Source organism: Meriones unguiculatus, chromosome 18, assembly GCF_030254825.1.
Source record: "Meriones unguiculatus strain TT.TT164.6M chromosome 18, Bangor_MerUng_6.1, whole genome shotgun sequence".
Taxonomy (NCBI): Eukaryota; Metazoa; Chordata; class Mammalia; order Rodentia; family Muridae; genus Meriones; species Meriones unguiculatus.
Genome location: NC_083365.1, coordinates 47,356,110 through 47,381,534, shown reverse-complemented (window position 1 = coordinate 47,381,534; position 25,425 = coordinate 47,356,110). Strand labels below are relative to the sequence as shown.

The window sequence follows — 25,425 nt, the reverse complement described above, 5'->3', positions numbered from 1 at the left end:
TTCCCCCACCCCCAGCAGGCACTGACAACTGAGTCAGCACAGGCACTTGGCTGTCCAGGCAGGAAAACATCAGCTGAGGAAGCCAGAGCTTTCTGTACTTCCCCACTGGAACAAGCCCCCGCCGCAGGGCTCTGGGCTTCTGTGGGATTGCTGAGGAGCTGTGGACCGGAGACTTATCAAGAGTGGTTGTAGGATTAGCCAGGATGGCTGGGGCACACTCAAGATGCTCTGCTAAGACAAGCACAGAGGACCTCATGGGGGGTCAGCGGTAGGGAACAACAGGAAAGGTGAGGGGTAGAAAGAGGCGGAGGAGTGTGAGGAGGAGAAAATGGAAGAGGGAGGGAGAATAAGAGGCAAAGAAGACAGACAGACATCCAGGTGACAAGAGCCTCCTCTTTCAGACTTGAGGTACTTGCTGGCCCTTCCAGACATGCTTATGGGAGGTACTCTGAGTGGGAGTATGTAAATCTCAGGCCCTGTTGGCCTACCAGGGGTCAGGATCCAAGCCCCTGTCCACTCCAGAGGCCCCTCCAAAGGATAAAGAGGTGTTCTACCCATCTGTATCCAGCGTCCAGATTGAGGCTAGCCCATGGTGGGGTCTTAGTGGACTGCAGTGGCTCACAATGGAAATCACTTGGGATTTCCCTGAGGTAGGCTTTTTAATGCCTTTGGGTCCCTGAGCCTTTTACCTCTGAGCCTTAGACATGGTTTCAGGAAGCCATGTGTGTCAGCTATGTGCAACTGCTGGGACAGAGCAGGCAGGAACTGTGGAAACGTGGTGTGAGTTTCCACTCATACCATGTCTTGTAAACGGGGGTCCTGCTTCCCCTTAGCTTCCTAAGGGCCTTGTACCCCTCTGGCTCTGGCTCTCCTCTGCTCTCCCCCATGAGCTACCTGCAGATACCTGCCTCCCTAGCTGGTTCTCCTCTCTCCTGGCCATACTTCCTCCAGACTCCTGAGTAGTCCTCTGGGCAAGTCTTTATCACTGGACAGGGTACAGGGGAGCTTGGAGCCTTGCCACCTACCACACCCTGTGACTCGAGTCACAGGTCCAAAGCTGACAGTCCCTGAGCACACAGACTCAAACACTCTGAACCCCAGGCCTTGCAAGGACCTGGCCCAACATTTGCTCTAATGTTGCACTCAAGCCTGGCTGGGGAGGCCACTCAGACTAACCAAGAAGCCAGGCTAGTTTTGTTACCAGTACAGAAGCTTGAGATGATGATCCCAGCACTCAGAGAGGCAGAGGCAGGCAGATCTCTGGGAGTTCCAGGTCAGCCTGGTCTACAAAGCAAGTCCAGGACAGCCAAGATTACACAGAGAAAGCCTGTCTTGAAAAACCAAAACCAAACCCAACAACCAACCAACCAACCAAACAGAGAAGCTTATCCCACCGTGCCTGGCTGGAAGAAGAAACTCAGTGTCAGCCAACAGCAGGGACATAACAGTAACACCAGGTCCCAACACTGTTGACTCTCCTCTACTCTGCTTTCAGGGAGGAAGAACAGGAACCTGTTGGACCAGTTGCTTTGTCCCAGGATCAAGTTTTCCCCCAGGGAGGATGGTGGCCTAGAAGAAGGAGGAACAGAGATGCCAGGCATTCAGGCAGAGCAGTAGGCCCCATACCCTGATGTGTGAAAGTCTGCAAAATCCTGTCCAGAGGATACACAGGTTGTAGGAAAAGCCAAGGGCAAAGGTTGCCTAGAATCCCACCCTCACCCCTACCCTGGCTCTTCCATGACAGGGCTGGAGAGAGCCTGGACCATCATCTTTCTTCCACATGGGCTCTACATCAAGGGAGGATCCCAGCCTGATCCTTCATGGGGTCTTGGGTCACTCACACCCAGGCCTGACCAGCTCAGTGCATGGCACTGGGTTCTCCGGGGCTGAGCAGAGAGGGGTCCAGAGTCCTCCCTTCCTCATGAGGCAGTGCGAGGGGGGGGGGGAGGGCAGGTACCAAATGGGGTTGACAGCACAGCCATTCCTCCTGAGTGGTGGGATGGGGGCAGCTTGCTCAGTACCCTGTCGCTGTGAGAACAGACTAAGTCACCACCTCCTGCCCGATTCCCAGGGTGCTGAGGGGCCTGGGAGAGTGTGTCAAAAACTGTCCATGACCAACAGCTATAAAGCACAAGCTATCATTATGAGAAGAGAAGGGGGGGAGGTACCCCAAGAGGAAGTAGGGGATTGGAGTACCCAGCCCTGCCCCTTTTGGTTGGTGACCTGAGCAGGCCCTTCCACTCCCCTTCCTTAGTTTCTTTCTTTGAGAAATGGGCACTGATGACCTCTACCTGGGAAGCTGACCTGGTACAAGAATTTACTGCAAACAACCCCAGGCAAGGCCTGGCTCATGCTCACAGAAGCCCAAAACACCCTCTGCCTGCTGCACATGACAGGCAGAGCCAGGCTGAGGGAAAGTTTCTGGCTTCCGGGAGCACACACTAGCTAGGGAACAGGAGACGTGGACTTCGATCATGTACAACACTGGGGGGTTGGAGGGGAAGCAGAACAAGGCCTTACCTTAGGTACAGCATGGAAGCTCACCTCTCCAAGCATTCTTGGGATCTCCCAGGATAGTGCTGGGGAAGGTATGGCAGCTTCCTTACCCACAGCCAAAAGTCATGGCAGGGTCAAAGTTTGCAGTAAGACAGCCTTCAGCCCTCTCATGTCCTTACACCCAGGCCACACCAGCTCAGGGCAGGGCATCTCCTCTTTGGGGGCAGAGGGGAGAGGTCATGGACCAGGGCCTCAGTTCTCTTGCCTGGAAAACGGGGACTCTTTTACATGTGTATAAAATTCCCCATTCAGGAAGTGTCCATACGGGAGAAGGGATGGGAGGGGCAGTTGTCAGTCATCACTGCATGAGCCTTTACTAGACAGGACACAAGCCCCACCTCCATTCCTCTAAGCCGGCTTCACCAAGGGGTTGCCCTGCAGGATCTCGTGGGACTAATGGTGTGTTAAAAACAAGTTGCTCAGGTGGTACAATACTTGCCTGGCATGTGCGTTTACCTGGATCTAATCTCCAATGTGAGAAGGAAAAAAAAAAGAAAAGACAGAAAAGCACATTCTCAGTCCAGCGAGAATGCTCATCTGGTGAAGGTGCTTTCGACCAGGCCTGAAAACATGAGTTCAATTCCCAGAAATTCCCATCTCCCATGTGGTGGAAGAAGAGAACAGATTCCCACAATGTATCCTCTGACCTCAATACACCGCTCCCAGCCCTCCTACACACACTAAACAAACAAACACATAAATAAATGTAATAAACAATGAAAGGCACACTAACCGGCATGTCCCGTCCCAGTACCACAAGAAGCACGCCAGTCATGCTGTGAGAACCACAGCACCCGTCACTGCCCACCTCCCTCTCCCGAGATGTCCTGCCCACGGCTCATCTCCCGGAGCCCTTGTTTCCAGAAGGTACTGGCAAGGAGAAGTCACTGCAGGGACAGGCCATTAAATAGTAAAGCAATCCGATGATTAGTTAATGATACTACAGCTCCAAGGGAGGAGGATCCGAAGTCACACCGGAAGGAGACCTGCCGGCCTCTTGTTGCCTCCTGTCCATGTTTTCCAAACACAAGGTCACCAGCACACACTACCCTTGCCGTGGTCTTGACTCCAGGGGCCACCTGGACCAACAGCCACCTTGAGGAATTTACTCTTCTCTCTGCGGAGGTCGTAAGAGCTGAGCACAAAATCCAGGTGAGGGCGGGGTGACCACCTCATCCACACGGGGCTTTATGAAATATTAAAATGGGGCAGGCAGGTGTTCAACAGGGGAAGAAAAGCACCTCACTTCCCCGAGCTGGGACTCCAGGGCTGTGGGGAGTCATGTGGCAGATTCCTTCCTGTGCCACAGTGAGCAGGGGCTCAGACTCACAGGAAGCCACTATGAAGGTCAACCCCAATCTGGCGGTGTAAACACTTCTTTCATGGCTTGTTTTTAAGAACCAAAGCACCCAACTGTTCACAGTGGTTATCTGAGCAATTATTTCCTTAAAGCATATAGTTCTGTGCTCTGCCATTTTCCCCACAAAATCTCTCTTCAATAATTAGAGAGCTTTTCATTTTTTTGTTTTCCATTAGGTTTAGATGGAAACAGGGATTATTTTTGGTCACTGTTTTGTGACATATGGGTGTATATGTTGTGCCTGTGTGTGTGTGTATTCGTATGCTTATGGGCACACATGTGAAAGCCTGAAGTTAAAGCCTGGCGTCTTCCTGGGACCGCTCTCCACCTTATTTACTGAGATGGTTTCTCACTGAACCTGGAGCTCCCCAATTCCGCCCAGACAGCTTGCTCCAGGGAGTCGATGTCTCCATGTGCTGAGCTAACAGGCAGCTGCCACATCTGCCTGACATTTATATGGGTTCTGGGAGTCCTCACACTTACAGGGCCTCATGCTTTACCCACTGAGCCATCTCCTCAGCCCATGAGGTTGTTTTTGTTTTGGTTTGAAGTCTATGCAATCACCCCATTATTTGGTCAGAGCCATTATTTGGGTCCCCTCAACTCTATACCAGCAACCCCCAAATCCAGGCTGAGTTTGCTCAATCTGAACGCTGACAGAGACCACAGAGGTCCAAGTTCCCAGCTGATCCTTTGCACTTCAAGCAGCCTTAGCAAGCTCCCTCACCCCTGCTCCGGGCTGCCTGGCTCAGCTCTCGTTTGCCATTGTCATCACACTTACAGGGTCTGGCTTATGTGGGTGGGCTCTCCCTGCCACTGGGCATTTCCTCACTTAGCCCTCCTGGAAACCAAGGGTGGGAAAGCACTGCAGGCAGGCTGGGTGTGATGGCGCATGCCTTTAATCTTAGCATTTGGGAGGCAGAGGCAGGTGTGTCTCTGTGAGTTGCAGGCCAGCCTGGTCTACATGGTAAGTTCCAAGACAGCCAGAGTTGTGTAGAGAGACCCTGTTTCAAACAAACAAACAAACAAACAAACAAACAACAACACTAGAATCCCAGTGTCTGGCTAAGAATCCCAGCACAGTATAGGGAGTTCCCAGCAGTTCTCTGCTTACAACGTACACAAAGCTTGAGAACAAGACACCACGCTCGACTGTCTCTTCACAAAAAACAGGTCTGCTGCTCTACTCTGCCTATCATGGTACAGCAGGGAAAATGGGCCTGGAGATCTTTTGGATAGACTAGAGTAGAACACTTATTTTTCCTTGCCCAGGCTAGAGTGTGTGTGTGTGTGTGTGTGTGTGTGTGTGTGTGTGTGTGTGTATGTGCGTGCACAGAGAGGCCAGGGGTCAGAGAGGTAGATGACTACATGATAGAGCATGACTTGAGGTCTAGACACCTACTCACTCGTTATATAACTTCAAAGACATCAATCCTTTTCAAATGAGTCCGCCGAGTTCCTATGCCCTCTATAAACAGTGATGCCTTGTCCATCCCCTGCAGCGGCTCACTAATAGTCCATCTCCTGAGACAGAGCGTGGGAGATGGTTTTCTCCCTATGGAGGTGCAACTACTAACTGCTGTTACTATCAGCAAGTAGAGAGCATTATGGACTGAGTGCTTACTACGTATCAGGCACCATTTGAAGGGCTCCACATGTGTGTGGGAACACATATTCTTCTCTCCGCCTGTTTCTCTGGGAAGGGACCTTTATTGAGGAGATACTGCAAGCCTTGCCCTACCCCCACTCTTCTTCACTCCCTGCCCCAGATCCAAGGGTTTATCTGATGGGCTCCTCTGGAAGACGCACTAGGCTTGCTAGGCCAGGCTCCACCTGCTGTAGAGCCAGGCTGCCTGCAGAAAGCCACTGTCCTGGTGTTATCTGCTTCTGTCACCTGTCCTACCGCCAAGTGCCATCTGTGTCCAAACAAGTGACTCTACAGGTTCCATGACAGACAGTGTGCACTCGGCATGCCCGGATCTAAAGCCAGTGCTGCGGTAGGCTTTCACGTCTGTTAGGCTCATTTGGCCTCACTCCCCACCCTGTGTCAGCTATCTTAGCCCCATCCCCACTTCACAGGTGAGCATGCTGAGGCTCAGAAAGGTAACTGAGCTGTCCTTGCCACTGCTGGTGACAAGCTCTATGAACAGCACCTAGCTTTCGGTGTGTGTGTGTGTATGTGTGTGTGTGTGTGTGTGTGTGTGTGTGTGTGACTCCTACGCCACCTCTAACACTCTTACACATATCTGGTGCTGGCAGCCCAAGCAGGCTAAGCCCCGGGCACTCCCAAGGAGTTGCCTGAGCCTTGACAAGCTGATACGTACTTCAAACCAACACTCCACCCTGCCTCTGAAAACCCAGGACTGGTTAACAACCAAAAGCTCAAGTTCACACAATCCATTTTTCTTCAAATGTGTGTCTTTTACAACTTTATTGTGTGTGTGTGTTCCATTTTTTAAATTAAACATCAAAATAATTTGGGATATCTAACCCTTCTGGCATAGGCTTAGAAAAATAGAAAAAACTTTAGAAGGCAATAAATGTCCTTCAGCTGCATATTTGGATATGATAATGTGAATATATATTTAGTTGGTTTGCTTATTTATTGCAGGTCTGATTGTTTTGCCTATACATATGTAAATGCATTGCTTTGCATGTCTGGTACCCATGAGGCCAGAAGAGAATGTCAGACTCCCTTGGGACTGGAGTTATAGTCAGGTACAAGTCATCATGTGGGTGCTGGAAACTGAATCTGAGCCCTCTTCAAGAGCACTGGGTGCTTCTAACTGCGGAGCCAGCTCTCTAGCCCTTGACTGGTAGTTTTCTTCTTGCTGTTGTCACATTTAATTAATTAATTAATTCATTCATTCATTCAGTGTGTGTGTGCATGCATGCACTCGTGTGGAGGTCAAAGGACAGCTTTTGGGAGTTGATTCTCTCCTTCCACCCTGTAGTTTCTGGGGCTTGAACTCAGGTCATCAAGCTTAGAAGCAAGTGCTCTTGCAGGCTGAGCCATATCTCCATCCTACTGTGCATATTTAAAGGGGTGTTTGCCTGCACTTGGGCCTTGGTGAGGAGTTATTAGAGCAGCTCCTACCATCCTGTGCCCACAGAGCCTCCTGGCAGCAGCTGGGAGCTCACAATCACCGCCTGCCTCCTGGGCCAACTCGATACCGGTAAGGCCAGCACCCAGATGTCCCCTCCCTGGGAAAAGCCCTCTCTAGCTACAGTGGCCTCACATGTGCTTGGATGACGAAAGCCACACACAGAGCAGCTGTAGGCTGGCAGAAACAGCTCTGCAGTCAGGGAAAAGCTGTAACTTCTAGGGTTTCACAATAGATCTTAAGGACAAGCTGGAGTATGAACCCCAACTGCCTGGTCTTCCGGTTCAAGGGAGCCCTGAGGCTCTGGTCTCCCAGGGACTTAAAGCCCGGTTCCTGGCCAGCAGGAACAATGGCCAGCAGCATCACATATGTAGACAGCACTTACATACATGTGATGCCCAGCACTGTCAGAAATCTTTCACAAACATTAGCTCCTATGTAACTGCCAAACAGCACAATGAGGTGAGCACAGCTGTCACTTGGTGCCTGCGAAGGATCCCGAATCTGGGGATGCTCAGAGTCCCTTATGAACAACAGTGTAATGTTTGGATAACCTGAGTATATCTGGTATGCTTTAAGCCATCTCTCGTTGTCACACTGTGTCATTAGTAACTAATGACAGCGCCACGAAGCCTGCCCACCTGACAGTTTGCCCTCAAAACACTGGTCTATAAGCTCCTTGACCCTGCACATGTGAAAGTCCTACCTGAGGAAGTTTGACTCCAAAGCCTCCGACCATGCTTAGGATCCCTGCTCTCCCCTGGCCTCCCCCACCCTTTCCAGAAGCTTCCAAATCATATGCTGCCTGAAGTAAGAAAATCAGCCAGAGGTCCTCCTCCTGCCCCAGGTTCCTCAAGAGTTCCACACCAGAGCTAGGCCCAGGCCCAAATGTCCAGCCTCCAGCCCTCTGTCCAGTGTCTCATCAGTCCTTGAGCAGAGGCTCAGAACGCTTAGCTACTCTCTGGTAATCCTAGCTTAACAAGGAGACTTAGGCTGGAGTCCAAAAGGCGCAAAAGGTCCAGCTTCGGCCAAAAAGTGGGATGGGGGTGGGGCAGAAGCGCCCAAGTGATCCATGGACAATGCTTGGCTTATGCATCCTGAAGGGCACCTCCTTCTCCCCCAGCCCAAGCCTCGCATGCAGTAACTCTGTCTGCTTCCAGCTGCTGCCAGAAAGGTGCCTTTGACCAAGTAAGGGTTCACTAAAGGTCACAGAGGTCCCTCACTAGGCCGGGAGGAGGAAGTTGCTGTTCCCCTCTCTGTAGAGCAAAGGCCAGGGGGAAGCAGAAGCCCTGTCTGAAACCATGAAAGTCCAGGTAGCCCACCGACTTCCTGGTGCGGGTTTTAGGCCCTGTTTCCTGAAGGTGCAGTCTCTCAAAGGAGTCACCAAGGAACTCACGTGGAGACACATCCTACTGAAGTCCCCACAAACAACACTTTACTCAATCAGCTGTCTCTTCCTGGGTGTCCAGTGTGGGCCAAGATACATAAATGGACAGGGTAGTCTCTGCCTAGGAGACCTCTGTATGCCCAAACCCAGCAGGACCAAAGGGAAGTTAAGTCATCGGGGTTCCAGGCAGAATTGCCTCACAGCACCCAACACTTAGAAATGATTACTGTCTCCCTTCCAGTGGCATAGAAACCCACACACTTACAGACACTTGATTTTTGAGAAAGGAGCCAAAACCATACAATGGAAAAAAGAGAGCATCATCAACCAATGGTGCTGATCTAACTGGATGTCTACATGTAGAAAAATGCAAATAGATACATATTTATCATTCTGCACAAAATTCAAGTCCAAAGGTCAAAGACCTCAACATAAACTCAGAGACACTAAACCTGCTAGGGGAAAAAGTGGGTAAGAGCCTTGAATTCACTGGTACCGGAGACAACTTCCTGAACAGAACACCAACAACTCAGGCTCTCAGATTTACAATTAATAAATGGGACCTCTTGAAACTGAAAAGCTTCTGTAAAGCAACGGTATCTATCAATAGAATGAAATGACACTCTACAGATTGGGAAAAGATCTTCACCAACCCTATATCTGACAAAGGGCTAATATCCAGAGCATATAAAGAACTCAAGAAATTAAACACCAACAAACCAAATAATCTAATTTAAAAATGGGCTACAGAGCTAAACAGAGAATTCTTAACAGAGGAGTCTCAAATGGTGGAGACATTTGACTTAAAGAAATACTCAATGTCCTTAGTCATCAGGGAAATGCAAGTCAAAATGACTATGAGATTCGATCTTTCACTGTCAGAATGGTTAAAATAAAAAACTCAAGTGACAACACATGCTGGCAAGGATGTGGAGAAAGAGGACCACTCCTCCATTGCTGGTGGAAGTGCAAACTTGTACAACCCATTTTGAAAATCAATCTGGAGCTTTCTCAGAAAACTGGGAATAGCCATACCTTAGGACCTAGCTATGCCACTCCTGGGCATACACCCAAAAGATTCTCTACCATACAACAAGGACATTTGCTCAACTATGTTTGTGACAGCTTTATTCATAAAAGCCAGAAACTGGAAACAACACAGATGTCCCTCAACAGAAGACTGGATACAGAAACTGTGGTACATTTACAGAATGGAATACTACTCAGCCATTAAAAACAAAGAAATCATGAAATTTGAGGCAAATGGATGGAACTAGAAAAGATCATCTTGAGAGAGGTAACCCAGACCCAAAGAGACGCACATGGTATATACTCACTTATAAGAGGATTTTAGTCATATAGTACAGGACAGACATACAACAATGCTCAGACTCCAAGAAGATAAGCCCAGTGGGCATCTTAGGCTTCATGCTGGCCCACTAGTTAGAGGAGTGGGGATATCTCTGACATGGACTATGTTACCTGCTTTTTGACCACTTCCTCCTTATGGGGCTTCCCTACCAGGCTACAGGGGAGGAAGGCGAACTCAGTCCTCATGTGAAAAGATGAGCTGGGGTGTCTGGGTGTGTGTGTGTGTGTGTGTGTGGCTCCCCTATTTTAAGAAATAGGGGAAAGGAGATGTGGGAGGGACGGTGGGACTGGGAGGAGAGGAGGGAGGGGTTTATGACCAAGATGTAAATTGAATTAATTAATTAAAAAATAAAAAAAAGAAATGACTAGTGTCTTGGGATAGCCCACGTATGCACATTAGAGGCACAGAAGTCGGGGCAGAAAGGCACACAGAAGAATGTCCCTAGTGGAGCTGGAATGAACAAGCCAGAGGCAGAGCCTAACCACAGCTCTCAGCCACGGTATACAATGTGTGTCCCGTGTATAAAATGTATAAAATGCTGTGTCCCGTGCAAGTGTTTGCTGTGTCCTCACACCATCCCAGGAAGCCATAAGCAGCATTATCATCATTCTCCTGATTCAGAAACTGAGGCTCAGAAACAGTCACTGAGCTAGGAAACTCTAGGAGGTAACGCTGGGCCACACACCATCGTGCTTGAGTGCTATGGGGCAGAATGGAAGGACAGACTAAGAAGCAGGACAAGTACTCAGACTGCAGGCACTGTTCAGGCCCCTGTGTTGAGTTTGGGGTGTGCATGCGTGTCACCTGAAAACCAAGAAGACAATGGTGAGCAGCAGATCCAGGAAGAAATGCCCACAGAGAGGGTACGTATCTACATTCACACAATGGACAAGCACGGGAGAGAGCTAGACATTCTGGTCACAAGACCAGAGTGCAGGCCTCTGATCCCGCAGCTGCTTCTACGTGTCTGTCCTGTGTGTGTCAGCTGCTAACAGGAAACTTGCTGTGGCGCAGGGGGAATCCCAGGAGTGAGTCAGGACTAAGTCAACTGGACAGACCCCAGCTGGACCCTGCAGGGCACTGGCTTCAGGGCTGACTCCTCTCCGCAAGACGGCCTCAGCAGCCCAGTAGAAGGGAAGAACAGATCTAGACCACTGGGCCCTGTTTACCTCTGGGCTTCCCCTTCAGGCTTCTCAGACCCAGGCGGGCGAGCCCTTTCCTGCTGAGATTAAACAGGTCACCTCCCCCAACCCCATCCTGTCCCACAGAGGGGTCCAGGCCAAGCAGCCCGGGTTCTACCCAACCTTCCCGCCAGCCACCTCTGCGGAGCCAAGTCCTGGCTGCTTCATGCTACCGATTATATCATGGCTATAGCCCAGCTTCCCACAGAGCAAAGGAAGTGGGAATAATGGTTTAGAGGCATGGTCTAGGCTAAGCTTCCAATGCAGGAGAGCCTGCCAGCCCCACACTTGAAATCCAAAGCAATGCTCAGGCTTAGGCTGCTGGGCCATGGAGCAGTGTCTTGGAACACCCCCTACATGTCCATGTATGAGGATCAGACCCTGTTTGGTCCTCAAGGGAAAGAGTTGGGTTCCCAAGGTGGAGGGAGTTGTCAGCCAGTGGGAACATCCTCTTCTAACAAGGGGCCATCCCTACTTGTCAAACTTAAGAGTAGCCCCAGGGAACTAAAATCCAGCCCTTGTGGGAATCTTGTGCCCAAATGGCTGCCTCCTCTGGGCTGAACAGGAAGCCTGGGTACTTTTCTCGGCCATCTCATCAGATGTCCACTGCTAATTGGCACAGGCTCCTGAGTTCCCCCTGAATGCAGGGCTTTCCTGGGGGCTACCACCCCATCTCTCAACAGCATTCATCCTCCCATGACCACTACCCACTTAATGTCGTCACCTTCATGACTGTGACCCAAGGGTAGGGCAGAGATGGATTCTGCCTCCTGCACCACCCTTGGCTGTCTGTCTTTTGTAGCCTTGTGGTCTCCTTCCACAAAAAAAAAAAAAAAAAAAAATCCCCTAGACTTGTTAGGTCCTATGCCCCTTGTAGATATAGAACATGTTGTCAAACTCTGTATCACTGCCCTGCCCCAAAACCTTTAATGGTTCCCATTTTCTAAGACACAGATTCAAGCTTTTCTCACTGGCATCAAAAGCCTTCCTGGGGTCCATCCTACCTACCTTTCTACTTTACCTACCCCCAGAGCCTAGCTTCGGCTAGACCAGTGGTTCTCAACCTGTGGGTTGTGACCTCTTTGGTGCCAGGTCAAACAACACTTTCACCCGGTAGCGGAAAACAAAGATGTTTACATTAGGATTAACAGCAGCAAAAGTAAAGTTATACAATAGCAATGAAAACAATTTTATGGTTGGGGGCTACCGCAACACAAAGAGCTGTAGTAAGGGTCATGGCATGAGGAAGGTTGAGAATCACTGAGCTAGATCAGCAACCCGGCCAAGGGCTCAATTTCCGGAGAGCTCACTCAAAGGGCTGACCCTGCCTTGAGCAGCTTCTTCTGTGTGAGACATCTTCTGAGTCAACTTTCCAGTCCTTCAGGACCCAAAGGCCCCGCTCACCCTTCCTACAAATATCTTGTGTCACATTCCCCTATCCAAGCCCCTTCCCAGATGCCCACAGGTAGGGGCCCTGTGCTGGGTTGCTGTTTAGCATTCCTGTCCCAGGATGGAGTGGTGGTGGAAGGGGTCCCACACACACCGGGCATGGTTGGCTCCTTCTACCAAGGCTGTAGCAAATTCTTATCTAATGCTGCTGAAATGCTGACACCCATGGAGCAGGGAGTGTGTGGGTCCAAGCTTAACCAGGACTGGGGGTCCAGGCAGAAAGTCCTGCCCAAGTGTCACCCCCTTCTTTGCTACCCACCCTGTTCTCCAGAGTCTCCTCACAGACAACACACACAAACAGTCTCTGCCACATGGCCCAGCCTTCAGACAGGCTTTCCAGGGCACTTTCTGACTCCACCGCATGAGCTCATCTCCCCACAAAACACAAGGACCTTCCTTTCACATGTAGCACCCCCCATGCCTTCTGTGGCCAGCCCGGCTCCCACACAGACCAGGTGCCCATCCTGCCCCTGTAGTGAAACAGTCCTTTTCAGCCACTAGAGCCTCACAGACTCTTGGGACTTCCCCTGGACTGACCCAGGCTGTGAGAGAGAAATGGGGATGGGGAGCCTCACAGAACCTCAGGATGAGAGCAATGCCGGCCGGGCCCAGGTGAGGACGCACTCTGAGCTTTGCTTTGTATTCAGTCTGGACTCGTTAAGCAGCTGTTGCTTCTAACTCAATACACATTAGACCCAAGCAATATTACAAACTCAGTCACTCTTTCGCCCAGGTAACATACTTTCTGACCCGCAGAAGAAAAAGATGACGTTGGTGGCTGGTGCCAGTTTCAGACGCTTATGAGGTCCAGGATGGGACAGCTGCAGCTCCCCACCAGCCCTCCACGCGAAGCCAAACCCCAAGGGTAGGCTTATTTCCCAGAAGGAAGGCAGCAGACCATCTGGCCACTGGTGTCACAGGAGCTTCTGAGGCTTCTGGACACCCAGTGTCCTGTCAGACACGATACACAGTTTCATTTAACTCTTGCTACTACTGGTAGGCCACTGCTCCCCAAGTTACAGAAGAGAAAACGAAAGTTTGAAGGCGTAGTGGAACACAATTAGACCGAGCCCCAAAGCCTAAATCCATGACGCAGCCAGGACGCAGGACACCCACCACGTGGAACCCCTTCAACACAGATTCCGAGCTCTAGGGCTCAGCTGGATTCTGAGCAGCTTTGGAAGGGTTTCCCCTTCTTCTCCCCGTTCACCCCAAGACAGCTGCTCCTTCTGCTCTCCCTCTAGGGGCCTCTTCCTCCAGCTCACCCGGAAAAGTCTGACTAGGTAATCCACAGCAAGTCCAGCCCAGTGGAGCGATCAGAGGTTGGAAGGAGGCAAGGAGTGGAAACTGCTCATCTGTGGGGTCTCTTCCTGTCACTCAATAATCCAGGGCGACTTTAAACAAGTTCTTTCTCTCTCGTTGGCATTTTGCAGGGGACGCTGAGGGCTAGCTACGGCATCTGAGTGCGGGTGGCCTCCCGCGCACTGCAGTGTCCCGTCACCTGCTAGAACTCACTTTCTGGGGTTTTGGTGAGAAAGAGCACTCCGGGGGAGCACGGAGCTAATCTCAAACAACTTCCTCCTTCTGGAACCGGAGGCGTTCAGGGCTGGGGGTCAGGGATCGACCTGGAGCCACTCGGCTGTGTGTGTGGCGCAGCCAGAACTAGGGAGTTCGGGACTCGGAGGCGAATGATCCTTCTAAGCTACTCACTGCTCTGGTCTGTTACCTGTTACCAAGCGGCCCCCACGGGCTGCAGAAGTCCAGGCGAAGCTAAGTTTGCTTCTGATTGTCCCGCCCCCTCCCCCAGGCCCCTCTTACCTGCCACCTCAGTTCTGGCTACCAGCTCTAAGTCCGGCGTCCTCGCCTGGCGCCCCAATCCGCGTCTGACTGCGCAGCTTGGCTCAGCCCCTCCCCCTCTCCCCCGCCACCCACTCTGGGAGTCAGTCCAAGAGCTCAACTGCCTTGTCAGGCCATGCCACGCCCCCCGAGACCACGCCCCATACGGCTTTTCTCCGGGTCCTGAGGACCAGGCTCCGCCCATCACGGCCTCCTGGTCCAATCAAACGGCCACACCCCTTAGCACACCCCCGGGCTGCCCCTTTGCCAACACGCCAGCTCCGCCTCTGGCCCTGCAGCCAGGATCCAAGCAGGACCCATCTCGGCCCACTACTGCGTGGAAGCGAGGCCACGAGTCTCTTGCCTTGCATTCTGGGCCCCTCCAGCCTCTCCCAGACCTACCTAACGGTCCCTCCTCTGCTGTCTCCCTCATCCTTCCTAGTTCCCTCCTAGTTCCGCTGGCGGTCCTCCAAAGCTCTCAGGTTCTCCCGGCCTCCATCACTTTCTCCAGGGGCTCACCCTTAGGCCTCCAACTGGGAGAGCACGCCCAGGCTCCGCCCCTCCCCGGGGGTTCTCTGCTCCGCCCTGATTCTGTTGCCCCTGGAAACTCTGCTCAGGGCAGTAGCCCTGGAGGCCCCACGCTGGCATTCTAGGACAGGCGTGTACTGGTACAGCCCGGGAATGGCGTGGGAGCATTCGCGTTCCAAGACTAGATCTCCATGTGGAGGCGGCCCGGACCCAAACACTTTCCGAAAGTACCTGACAGCGTCCAGTGGGTGAACTTTTGCTCAGAGTCAGGCTTATTGATAGTGGACAAGAGCCGTGAAAGTCTTGATCCTTGAGTTCCCACACTTGGGCTACTTTCCTTGGGCCCATTTTACAGATGCACAATCCAGGCTTTAGAAAGGGGAAATCGTGGGCTAGAGTCTATCAGAGAAGTCGTTGGTGAGCCATGCCAAGGCCTCAGATCACAGACCTGTCCCGGCTTGCCTGGATTTTGGCCCTTGAAGAAATGGCCTGGGACAACCAGCTGTGGTAAGGCAGGCTGATGAGGGTGTGGCCGGAGAGGGTTGCGCGCCTGGACCCTCTCTCTTGAGAAGGTGGGCTGCCAGCGATGTCCAGACTGTGGACCAGCCTCAGGCAGCTTACCAGATTAATAACCAGGGCCATTAACCTGTGAGCTGACAAAGCTCTTTCAGCAACACAAATTATCTCACTGGCGTCTGTCTCACAGCAAGCCACGATGGGGAGGATATGAATGAGCTTGCCTTGCAGGAACCCAGCGGGTTGGGGGTTGGTTGCCACAGCAGCGGGCGCAGAGGATCGCAAAGCTCTGTCCTCACCCCGGAAGCGCCACCACTGCCTGGGAACCTGGTAGGAGAATGTTTGGGGTTTGAGGCATCCAAGAACAACTGAGTGAGAAACTGAAACGGTTTGTTTTCACAAGGGTTCCAGGTGTTTCTGAGTCAGCCTTGAGGCTGAGAGGCACTGTTGGGCATAGATGAGGACATCAGGGTGGCCTGAGACTCATGGGACCTAGGTCCACCTGGCAGCTCTGTAACCCCGGGGCAAAATAAGGTACTCAGAAAAAGCCTTTCAGAAGGGACTAACAGCTGGATACGGTGGCTCACTCCTGGAATCCCAGCACTCAGGAGGTAGAGTCTGGAGGATCAGGAGTTTGAGGCTAACCTGGGCTGCCTGAGGCACTGTCTCAAAAAAAAAAAAAAAAAAGAATTGAGGGTGGCTATTGGAAAAAAAAATTTTTTTTGAGACAGGGTCTCATGTAGCCCATGTTGCCCTCAAATTCCTGCTTCTGCTCCAACTTCCTGAGCTTGGAGATGAGACAAGATGGCATTCACCAAGACAGGTGTGGTAATATAAACTGAAGGCCCTGCACTTGGGAGGTAAAGGCAGAAAGATCAGGAGCTCAAGTTCATCCTTAGCAAGATGGTCCCAGGCCATCTCCAAAACCAGGTAATGAATTAATTAAACGATTTATATATTAAGTTTAGGAAACAGGCTAGAGGGATGGCTTGTGGCTTAAGAATACTTGCTGCTCTTCCAGAGTACCAGGGTTTTGTCCCAGAGCCTAAGTCAGGAGGCTCACGACAGCATGTAGGTCCAGTTCCTAGAAATCCAAACACCCCCCCCGGCTTCTGAGACCATCTCTGAACATGTGGCATGAACACACACACGCGCGCGCACACACACCACATAAATAAATAAAAAGTTCGTGGAACATGAATTGTCATGAGAGCCGTTTATTCCATAAGGTGTCTTACCAAGTTCCCAGCCACTGTGAGTGCTACTGACACAGGGCCGTAGTGAGAGAACAGGAGTGCTGCTGTGTCCCGAGCTGGTGCTAAATCTTGACCCTGTCTAACTTTTGCCAAGTGGCCATAAAATGCATTCCTTTCCCACCCTGCTCCGAATCCTCCTTGACCCCCAAGCTAGGATGTTTGTGATGGTGATTCGCTGATGGCTGTTGTGCAACTTAACACATACAATAAACTCATCCCAGGTAGGGAACTCACAGCAGGCCAAAGTATGGCTACGCCAAAGCCAAACTCGGTGAACCAATGAGTGTTATTGGGGTTACTTACAGGAGCAGAAACCATTCTAAGTTGGCTGTATCACCAAAGCACATCCCAGGCTCATCTCACAGAGGCTGGGAAACTGGAGCACTCGGCACAGCTGTAGACAGCTCGGCGAGATGGAGAGTGCCTTTTCCAAGTGATTCCGTTGGTCTAAACCTCTTCCAAGTGTCTCGGCTGGTTTCTTGGTCTGAATCCTCTTTGTAGTTTGGCTTGTCTGACAGTCTTCTTTGCAGCTTTATTGCTTACTCTGGACCGGAGGGGCTTTAGTGAATCTGGTGAGTTTCAGGGACATCCTGAAGCTATTTTGATTTGTTTATCTTTCCCTACAGGGTGGGCTGTTTCAGTCTGGTAGGAAAATGTTACACAACACTGCAACAAGGCCTCGGTGCCATCAGTCCCTCTGCAGCCCAGAGAGTTCCTCCTCCACCCAAACTGCCCCTCCTATTTGGGTCCTGTTGGCACCCCTTTCCTGCTTAGGCCACTCCAGTTTGGGGATGGGAGCATTGTGGGGAACAGGAAAGGAGGCACACACACATTCTGGAACTTTCGCCATACAGGGCTTCTATCTTCCACAGTCCTGCTGAAGTTTTCCCCAAAGGCACTGACATCCTGGGGCCCTGGTCTTGTTCTACAGGCCTCATTTAACACAGAAAGTCTAAGCTAAGAGTACAGTTGAGATGTGTATCCTCGAATCCTGAGCAATTGACAGGATAGACAACAAAAGGTTCATTCCCCTTCCTTGACCATCATCTTCATAATCATCAGCAAAAGTACACTTGAGTTTAGACTTCCAGGATTCTGCAGCTCCATGCTGGAGTAAGAGCATGTGAGAGGTCAGCTTGACTCCATATCTGGGCCCACCTACCTGATTCTTTTCCTGTCCCCATCTCCAGCCAGTGTCACAGATGTACAGCACTCAGTCATAAGGACGCCCCAGCCCACCTGTGCAAACTTACTCCACAGAGCCAGCAGGGACCATTGCCTCCAGGGGTTGCACAGCTGGGACAGGGCCAATTATCTAGAGACAGAGGAGTCCAGGGGCTTAGGTTGCCCTTGAGGCTGTATTTGGGCCATCTGGACAGAAACTCCAGTTTCCACACTGAAGCATGGTCAAGATGACTCGGTAGACCTAGGTGCCCCTCTCATCTGGTGGCTAGGCCGCTGCCCCCTGGAACTCGTGCAGTGTCTAGAATCTAAGGGCTGGTCCTGAGTGGATATAGCCACTCATTTGCTGGAATGAATGGATGTCCTCCTTCTCTTCCAGCCTTACCTGGGGTATTGTGTCAGGAAGAGAACAGAACTTCTGGTGAGAGACTCCCATCTAGCCTGAAATTCTTAGGCCATTCCAGAGGTGAAGCCAAGAGAGCTGACAGAGATCTAGAGAGCTTAGCAGAAGATCTCAAATGGCCAATTGGTGGGTGTGGGTGTGGTAACTAGGCTTTTAAAGAATTATGTCCACTGGGTTCTCAGGCCTTGCAATATTTCGCTGTCCTAAAGATGGCAAAGGAGCAGAGCAGCAGAAGACCTGAAGCCATGGCAAGAACATGGCTATCGGGTTCTTTTTGGTGTCATGACCTGGCAAAGACCCCAAGACTTCTGCACAGCTCAGATACGAGAGGAAGAGATCATTTGTCTCTCATTGTTACTGTATTCATCCATTTCACATTACTATAACAAAATGCCTGAGACCAGAAGACTTATAAAGAAGTCTGTTCTGAAGCATGTTTTCCAGGACAAGGTTCATATCTGGCGATGTTTATTTTTGACAGGGTTTCCACTGGCATAGGGCATGGTACAGGGCAGAAAATGCCTTCTGGGTATCTTCTTGGTCAGTGGTCTGTTGCTGTGAAGAGACACCACAGCCATGGCAGCTCTTGGGGCTGGCTTACAGTTTCAGAGGCTTAGTCCATCATCAGAATGGCACAGAGCATGAAGGCACACAGACAGACATGATGCTGGAGAAGTAGCTGAGACCTCTACATCTGGATCCATAGACAAGCAGGAAGAGAGAGGCACTTGGACTGGCTTGGAATTTTTTTAAACCTCAAAGCACACCTCAGTGACACACTTCCTCCAACAAGACCTCACCTCCTTATTCCTCTCAGTCCCTAATCCACGGTGCCACTCCCTGATGATCAAGCATTTAAGTATATGAGCCTATGAGGGTCGTTCTTATTCTGACCACCACAGTGCATGTACCTGTAGTCCCAGGTAGAAGTAGGAGTACCAGGAGTTCAAGGTCGGCCTCAAAAAAGGTGGGAAGGGGAAGAGAAGAAACAAAGGAAGAAGAAGAAGAAGAAGAAGAAGAAGAAGAAGAAGAAGGAGAGAGAGAGAGAGAGAGAGAGAGACAGAGAGAGAGTGAGAGAGAGGAAGAATGGAGGTATGGGACAGCCACAATGTGGTGTAGCAGGCCTCCCTTCTTCTCCCCGAGGCCTCCAGGCAGTTTGGCTTTCTCATAGCAAAGCTTCTCGTTGTCAGAGCAATCAGAGGACAAGGCTGAAGCATGTGATGATGTCTTGTGACTCAGCCGTCGAAGTCAGGTAATGTCTTTCTTCTCCTTCCATGGTGGAGATCAGAAAGGACCACCCTGTTCAGAGGGAGAAAATGGCTCAGCCTCCTCTGAAAAGGTGGAGCTCCAGGGTAGGTGCTGGCATTGCAGAAGCTGCTGCCAGCTTCAAGCGGGGCCTCAGTGAGATAGCGCTTGACAAGAACTGGGAACTAAATTAAATTAATTTAAAGCAAGAACAAGCTTTCTTTCAGAATTCTCTCGACAGAGGATACCCCTCCTGCCCCTTGGCCAGCCTTGTTTCTTTGACATTGTGAACTTGAACAGATTTTTTTTTTCAGTTCCCTTATGTGGGAACAGAAGTACAGAAGAGCAATTGCCTGAGATGAAGGTGTTGAATGAAAGAGAAAGGCTAATGTAGCCAACCCTGTAGCAGCTCACAGGCAACTTCTACACTTGTTAGCTGCAGAAACTGAGCCCCCCACTCCCTCAAAAGCTTTGAATTGGATTATATCCAGGATCTCAGAATCTGACACCCAGTATAGAACCAACACCCTTTCCCAAAGGCCCTCACTGGACCAGAAAGCTTCCCCAGGCCCAGGGAGCTCTAACCATACCTAACTGTCACAAAGGATGCTGGCCCTAGAGTACTTAGCATCCCTCTGTTCCACCATCTCTGTGCTTGCCCCATGTCTGAATTCATGAATTCCCATCAGCACCTCCTCCAGCCTGTGGCATTTGAACCTGCTCAGCTAAAATGCTGACCTTCATTTTCTTGCCCCATGGAGCCACAGGGCTCTGACCTCTAAACCCATTCCTGCTGGGTCACAGCCTGTTCCTACCAAAAAGCCTGGGTGCATTCTAGTGATAACAACCTAACAAAGATCACCCGGACCTGATCTCATTCATGGTCCCTTGCTGCCTCTGAAGGTCCAGGGGAATCACCCCACCTTGGCCAGGGGTGGGCCAATATTAGTATCACCAGGATAGTAACTGTGGCAACCATGGTTTTAAAATTAACCATTTTCAGGCCCCCAGCAGCACTGTTTTCCATCTGTGTAAGGGGATAGAACGCAGAGGCCTGAGCCTACCAGACAAGTGCTTGACCACAGAGCTACATTCCTAGCCTTTCTCCTGCTTTTTTGTTTGTTTGTTTGTTTTTATTCCATGTTGTCATTTTTCCTTTTTATTTATTATTCTCTCATCTAGTACATTCCAACAGAAGTTTCCTCACCCTTCCCTCCCCCAGTCTCTTCTCCCTACCCCTTCTTTCCCCTGATTTACACCCCCCTAATCCCCCTCAGAGAAGAGCAGACCATCCAGAGACATCAACCAGATATGGCATAAGACGCTACAATAAGACCAGGTACAGATTCTCACCTCAAGGTTGGACAAGGCAACCCAGTAGGAAGTAAAGGGCCCCAATGGTAGGCAAAAGAGTCAGAGACAGCTCCTGTTCCCACTGTTAGGAGTTTCACAAGAACACCAAACTAAACAACTATAACATATATGCAGAGGGCCTAGGTAAGACCCAGATAGGCTCCCCGTTCTCCGTGAGCCCACTTGAACCCAGGACAGTTGATTCTGTGGGCGGTGTTTTTGCAGTGTCCTCCATTCCTCTGGCTCCTCCAATCCTTCCTCCTCCTCCACAGGACACCCCAAGCTCTGCCTAATGTTTGGTTCTGCTGAACGAAGTCTCTCTGGTTTCTCTGATAACGGTTCTGCTAGGCTCTGCTCCCAGCACATCCTGTAGGCATGATGAACTTAGGTATGAGGTTTTGTGGCTGGGTGGTGTCCTAATTCCTCCACTGGAGGCCTTGCTAGTTACAGAGGAAGGCCAGTTCAGGCTCCACATGCCCCATTGCTAGGAGTCTTAGCTGGTGTCACCCGCGTAGATTCCATGGAGTTTCCATTCCACCATCTGCTCCCCAGATACTTCCCCAATCCTAGTCATCTTTCCCAGTCGCCTCTCCCTCACCCCAACCTGATCCCCTCTGCTGCCATCCCCCCTCACTCCCAATCCCCTATGAAGTCTATTCTATTTCCCCTTCCGGGGAAGATACTTGCATCCCCCTCCAAGCCCTTGTTGTTACTTAGACTCTCCGAGTCAGTGGATTACAGCACAATTATAGTTTACTTTACATCTAATATCTACTTTTAAGTGAGCACATACCATGTTTGTCTTTTGCAGCAGGGACTCTTAAACACCAAGGATTTTTTTTCCTTCAAAAATGACTAGTTTAAATGCATCATGTAATGTAATAACTTGGGAAGCTACACTCTAAATTTCATGAAGCTTATTTATTATTTGACGATCTCTGTACTTGGGCCACTAGTCCGTTGATGTCTTCATCCACAATTTCCTGTCACAGCTGCTCTTTTTCCTCTGCTGGCGTCAGCTCAACCACATGATAAGGGCTGGGTGCTCCAAACATTCATGAGCCTATGCATTAGTAGCTGTAAGTTTATTTATTCTTTTGTTTGATTGTTTGTTTTGAGACAGGGCCTCTCTATGGTGTTGCTCTGGCTGTACTGGAACTTGATACGGAGCTCAGGCTGGCCTCAAACTCATAGAAATCCACCTGCCTCTGCCCCCTAAATGCTGTTATTTGTTCTTTTAAAACTTACGTATTTATCTATCTATTTATTCTCACTACTTGGGCAGAGTACTGGGATTAAAGGTGTGTGTCACCATGCCTGGACAAGATTTGTTTTTCTGATTTTTATTTATTTATTTAGTGTGTGTGTGTGTGTGTGTGTGTGTGTGTGTGCCATAAGTGTGTGGACACCCAGAATAGCGGGTCTGCCGCCTTGAGCTGCAGTTTTAGGCAGCTTCGAGCCATTGAAGTGGGTGCTGGGAGCTGAAGCTGGGTCTTCTGCAGAAACAGTAGAAGCTTTTAAGTCATGAGCCATGTCAGCAGCCCCTGTGCGTTTATTTGCAAATGGCATCCCTGTGAGACTTTACTAGTTATTTTTGCCTGTTATGAACCATACACCAGAGTGAGCCTTAAAAATATTTGTAAGACAGAGACGTCAAATACCCAGCATGTATTTAGTAACCACAAAGCCCTGTCATGTTCTGCAGCAGAGATGTCAGAGGAGCCGTTGCCCACAGCCCTCATGTTCCCTTGTGAGGGCAGCTGTGTGGCTTTTTGTGAGCAGCCTGTTCACCTCAGTTCAGGTGTCCGAAATTCGAGACCAAAGAAGTAGATCCAGTAGTCCAGCTGGATGAATCAATGGGTCCCTTGAAGTTGCTCCAGGGAGTACAAGCCGCCCTTGGGAAGCTATAGCAGCTCTCCACAGCCTTCTCGGGAAGGCTGCGTCCCTGGAGCCGCTAACAAGAGTCTTCTCTGTCTAGCAGGTCCTGAGGAGGGGCCTTGCAGCTGAGCACAAGGAGCACAAGGCTACTTCCTTGGCTTTCTGAATCTTCTGAGCCTCCTTCCTCCCCTCCTGGGGGAGTGTTTCAGTTCAGAGGAAACAGCTGCATAAAACTCCCTTAAACAATTCAGCATCCCTCCGGAGGGGGATGGGATGGGACTGGGGAAGGAGAAGCAGAAAGGGCAGCGCTCAGTGCGCGCACCTGAGCTGTGGGGTGGAGTACACAACAGCAGGGGAGAGCCTGAGCCAAACCCAGAACCAAACAAAACACTCCCAGCCCCGTTACACAGGTGAAGCCCGGTGCTCCAGAGGAGGCCGGCCTGTGTGGGGCAACATAGGCCTTCTCTTCTTGAGACCTGAGTTGGAAAAGCTTTGAGTCCATTGCCAGCATTTAAAAACTAGGAAATTTCACATTCACATTTAATTGTATATCTTCTGCTGGGGTGTGGGGGGGAGGAGTATCTTGATATGAGTTGGAAATGGGTAGACCTGGTTGCCTCTGGACAGATGTGAGTTGCTCACTCCAGTTGTAACATCTACCTTCCAGATGGCTACAGCCCACAACCCCCCTGATACTCACTTCTCTCCTTTCCGCCACCTGCCAGGCTCCTATGGAATCTACAGATATTTGCTGGTCTTCATACTGCATCATACAGCCTTGTCCTGTGAGATGGCTCTAGCACAGGCTCTGTTTTCTTGTCATGTGACCCCCCTCTGGGGACCTCCCTGTGCTTGTTTCCCTGTGCTTTAGAACGGTGTGGAAGAGCCCTTGCTTTTTGCTCTAAAATTGGTCATTTATCGCCCCCTTGTGACCCCCCTCTGGGGACCTCCCTGTGCTTGTTTCCCTGTGCTTTAGAACGGTGTGGAAGAGCCCCCTCTGGGGACCTCCCTGTGCTTGTTTCCCTGTGCTTTAGAACGGTGTGGAAGAGCCCTTGCTTTTTGCTCTAAAATTGGTCATTTATCGCCCCCTTGTGTCCACAGTTGTTGGTGCAGCCAATCAAATGGCCTGGAGAGAAGCCAGAGATGAAAGGGGTGTGTGTGTGTGTGTGTGTGTCTGTGTCTGTGTCTGTGTGTCTGTGTGTCTGTGTGTTGTGTGTGTGAGAGAGAGAGAGAGAGAGAGAGAGAGAGAGAGAGAGAGAGAGAGAGAGAGAGAGAGAGAGAGAGAGAGAGAGAGGCAGACAGAGACAGAGACACAGAAGAGATGGCAGGAGGGAGAAAGAGGATGGAGGGAGAAAGGGAGAGAGGAAAGGACAAAAGAAGGTACAGAGGAGAGGAGGAAAGGGGAAGTTGGGGAGAGAGTTTGAGAGTTTGTGTTTGTGTGTGTGTATTGCCACCTCCCCCAACAAGTCAGGGTGTCAGGTAAACTCCCCATGGCCAGGGACCAGGAGAGAGAATTTGGACCCCACAAGAGGCTCCACCAGCAGACATTGTCTCTGTCTCAGACCTTGGTTCATGGACCCATAAGCAAGTGTTGGTTGGCACAGAGTGACCTGGTTCCTGGAGGCCTAAGGGACCTGCTGACTCCTCACTGAGTAGCGATGGCGAGTGGGAAGTAGTTACAGAGTTATTAGGACATGGCTCTCACAAACACACTTGAGTTATTGAGAGGAGGAGGGGACCTGGGTCAGAAAGGCAGGTTCAAACACAGGGTCCAGAAGGAAATCCCCAACCACATGACCCCAGTACTGACCAGATGTGACAAGTGCCACTGTCTCCATCCTCTGGCTGCAGCCTCAGGAGGGAAACTTTGTAAACCTGGGGACTGCCTGGCCCAGCCACTGAGCCCTGGGAAACCCTTTGAAGAGTCAGTTTCTTCCTGGCATGTCTAGGTCCCAGCCTGGAGCAGAGGGTCTGTGGGAGCGTGCGGGAGCCTAGACATCTGTGTCCAGATGGGCCTCCAGGGAACCTAGAACTCCTGGCTATTCTCCTGCCTCAGTCTTCCACATGTGAGGACGACAGACTCAAGCCAGCTAGACCCACATTTAAGGAGCTTGCTTTACAGAGGGGGAGATGGAGGTAAAAGGAAATAGCCCAAGTCTCATGAGGTTGAGCCACTTGGCTCTGGTGGAGATAGGATTCAAGCCCAGCCACCTTGACTTCAGGAGCTACTCGGGGACCGTTGGTCAGTACCCTCTGTGGCTAGTGTCTGACCCTTCCGGATCCCCAGAGGGAAGACATGTGCAGAACCCAACAACGAGCCACGAAATCTCAACGCTGCTGAACACATAGATGTTTTTCTCCTTAGGGAGAAATTCATCTCAGGTGTTTTGTTAGAGAGACAGAAAGCTGACTAACACAGGAGGCTTGACTCCAGCCCCCCCCCCCCCCGCCAAAAGCCTGAATCAAAACCTTTGCCTTGTACTCCGTGCATGACTGTTTCTGTCCTGGGTGCCTCCATCTTTGAGCTCTGGTCTCCTTGTAAAGCAGGAAGAACAAACTGGGCACCACAGAGTGAGTGAGGCCCAGCCAAGGCTTCAGGCTTTAAACGCAGGATGAGGCTCAAAAGGAGAGACTGAGGAGGGTGATGGTTGAGGGTGGTGGTGGCTGTGGTGATAGTGGTGATAGAGATGGACAGTTCTGCTGCTGCTGGTGGGAGAAGAGCGTGATGGTGGTGGTAGTGATGGAGGTAGAGGTGGCGACAGTGGCAGTGCTGGTGCTGATGGTGCACAGTGGTGTAGCAGTGACTACTGTGTTGATGG

General features: G+C 50.8%; 1 protein-coding gene across 2 annotated transcripts in view; it reads right to left on the bottom strand.

The window, feature by feature from the left end:
* Cd82 (CD82 molecule) overlaps nucleotides 1–14,670 on the bottom strand; it is a 43,616-nt gene extending 28,946 nt beyond the window's left edge. Inside the window, exon 1 of one of the 2 annotated variants that reach the window (XM_060371992.1) lies at nucleotides 14,648–14,670. The gene's annotated coding sequence lies outside the window, so the exon portion shown is untranslated. Of the gene's footprint in view, nucleotides 1–14,227; nucleotides 14,376–14,647 lie in introns of those variants that run through there. The other variant, XM_021646564.2, reaches the window with a different exon arrangement.
* Nucleotides 14,671–25,425: the final 10,755 nt, after the last annotated feature.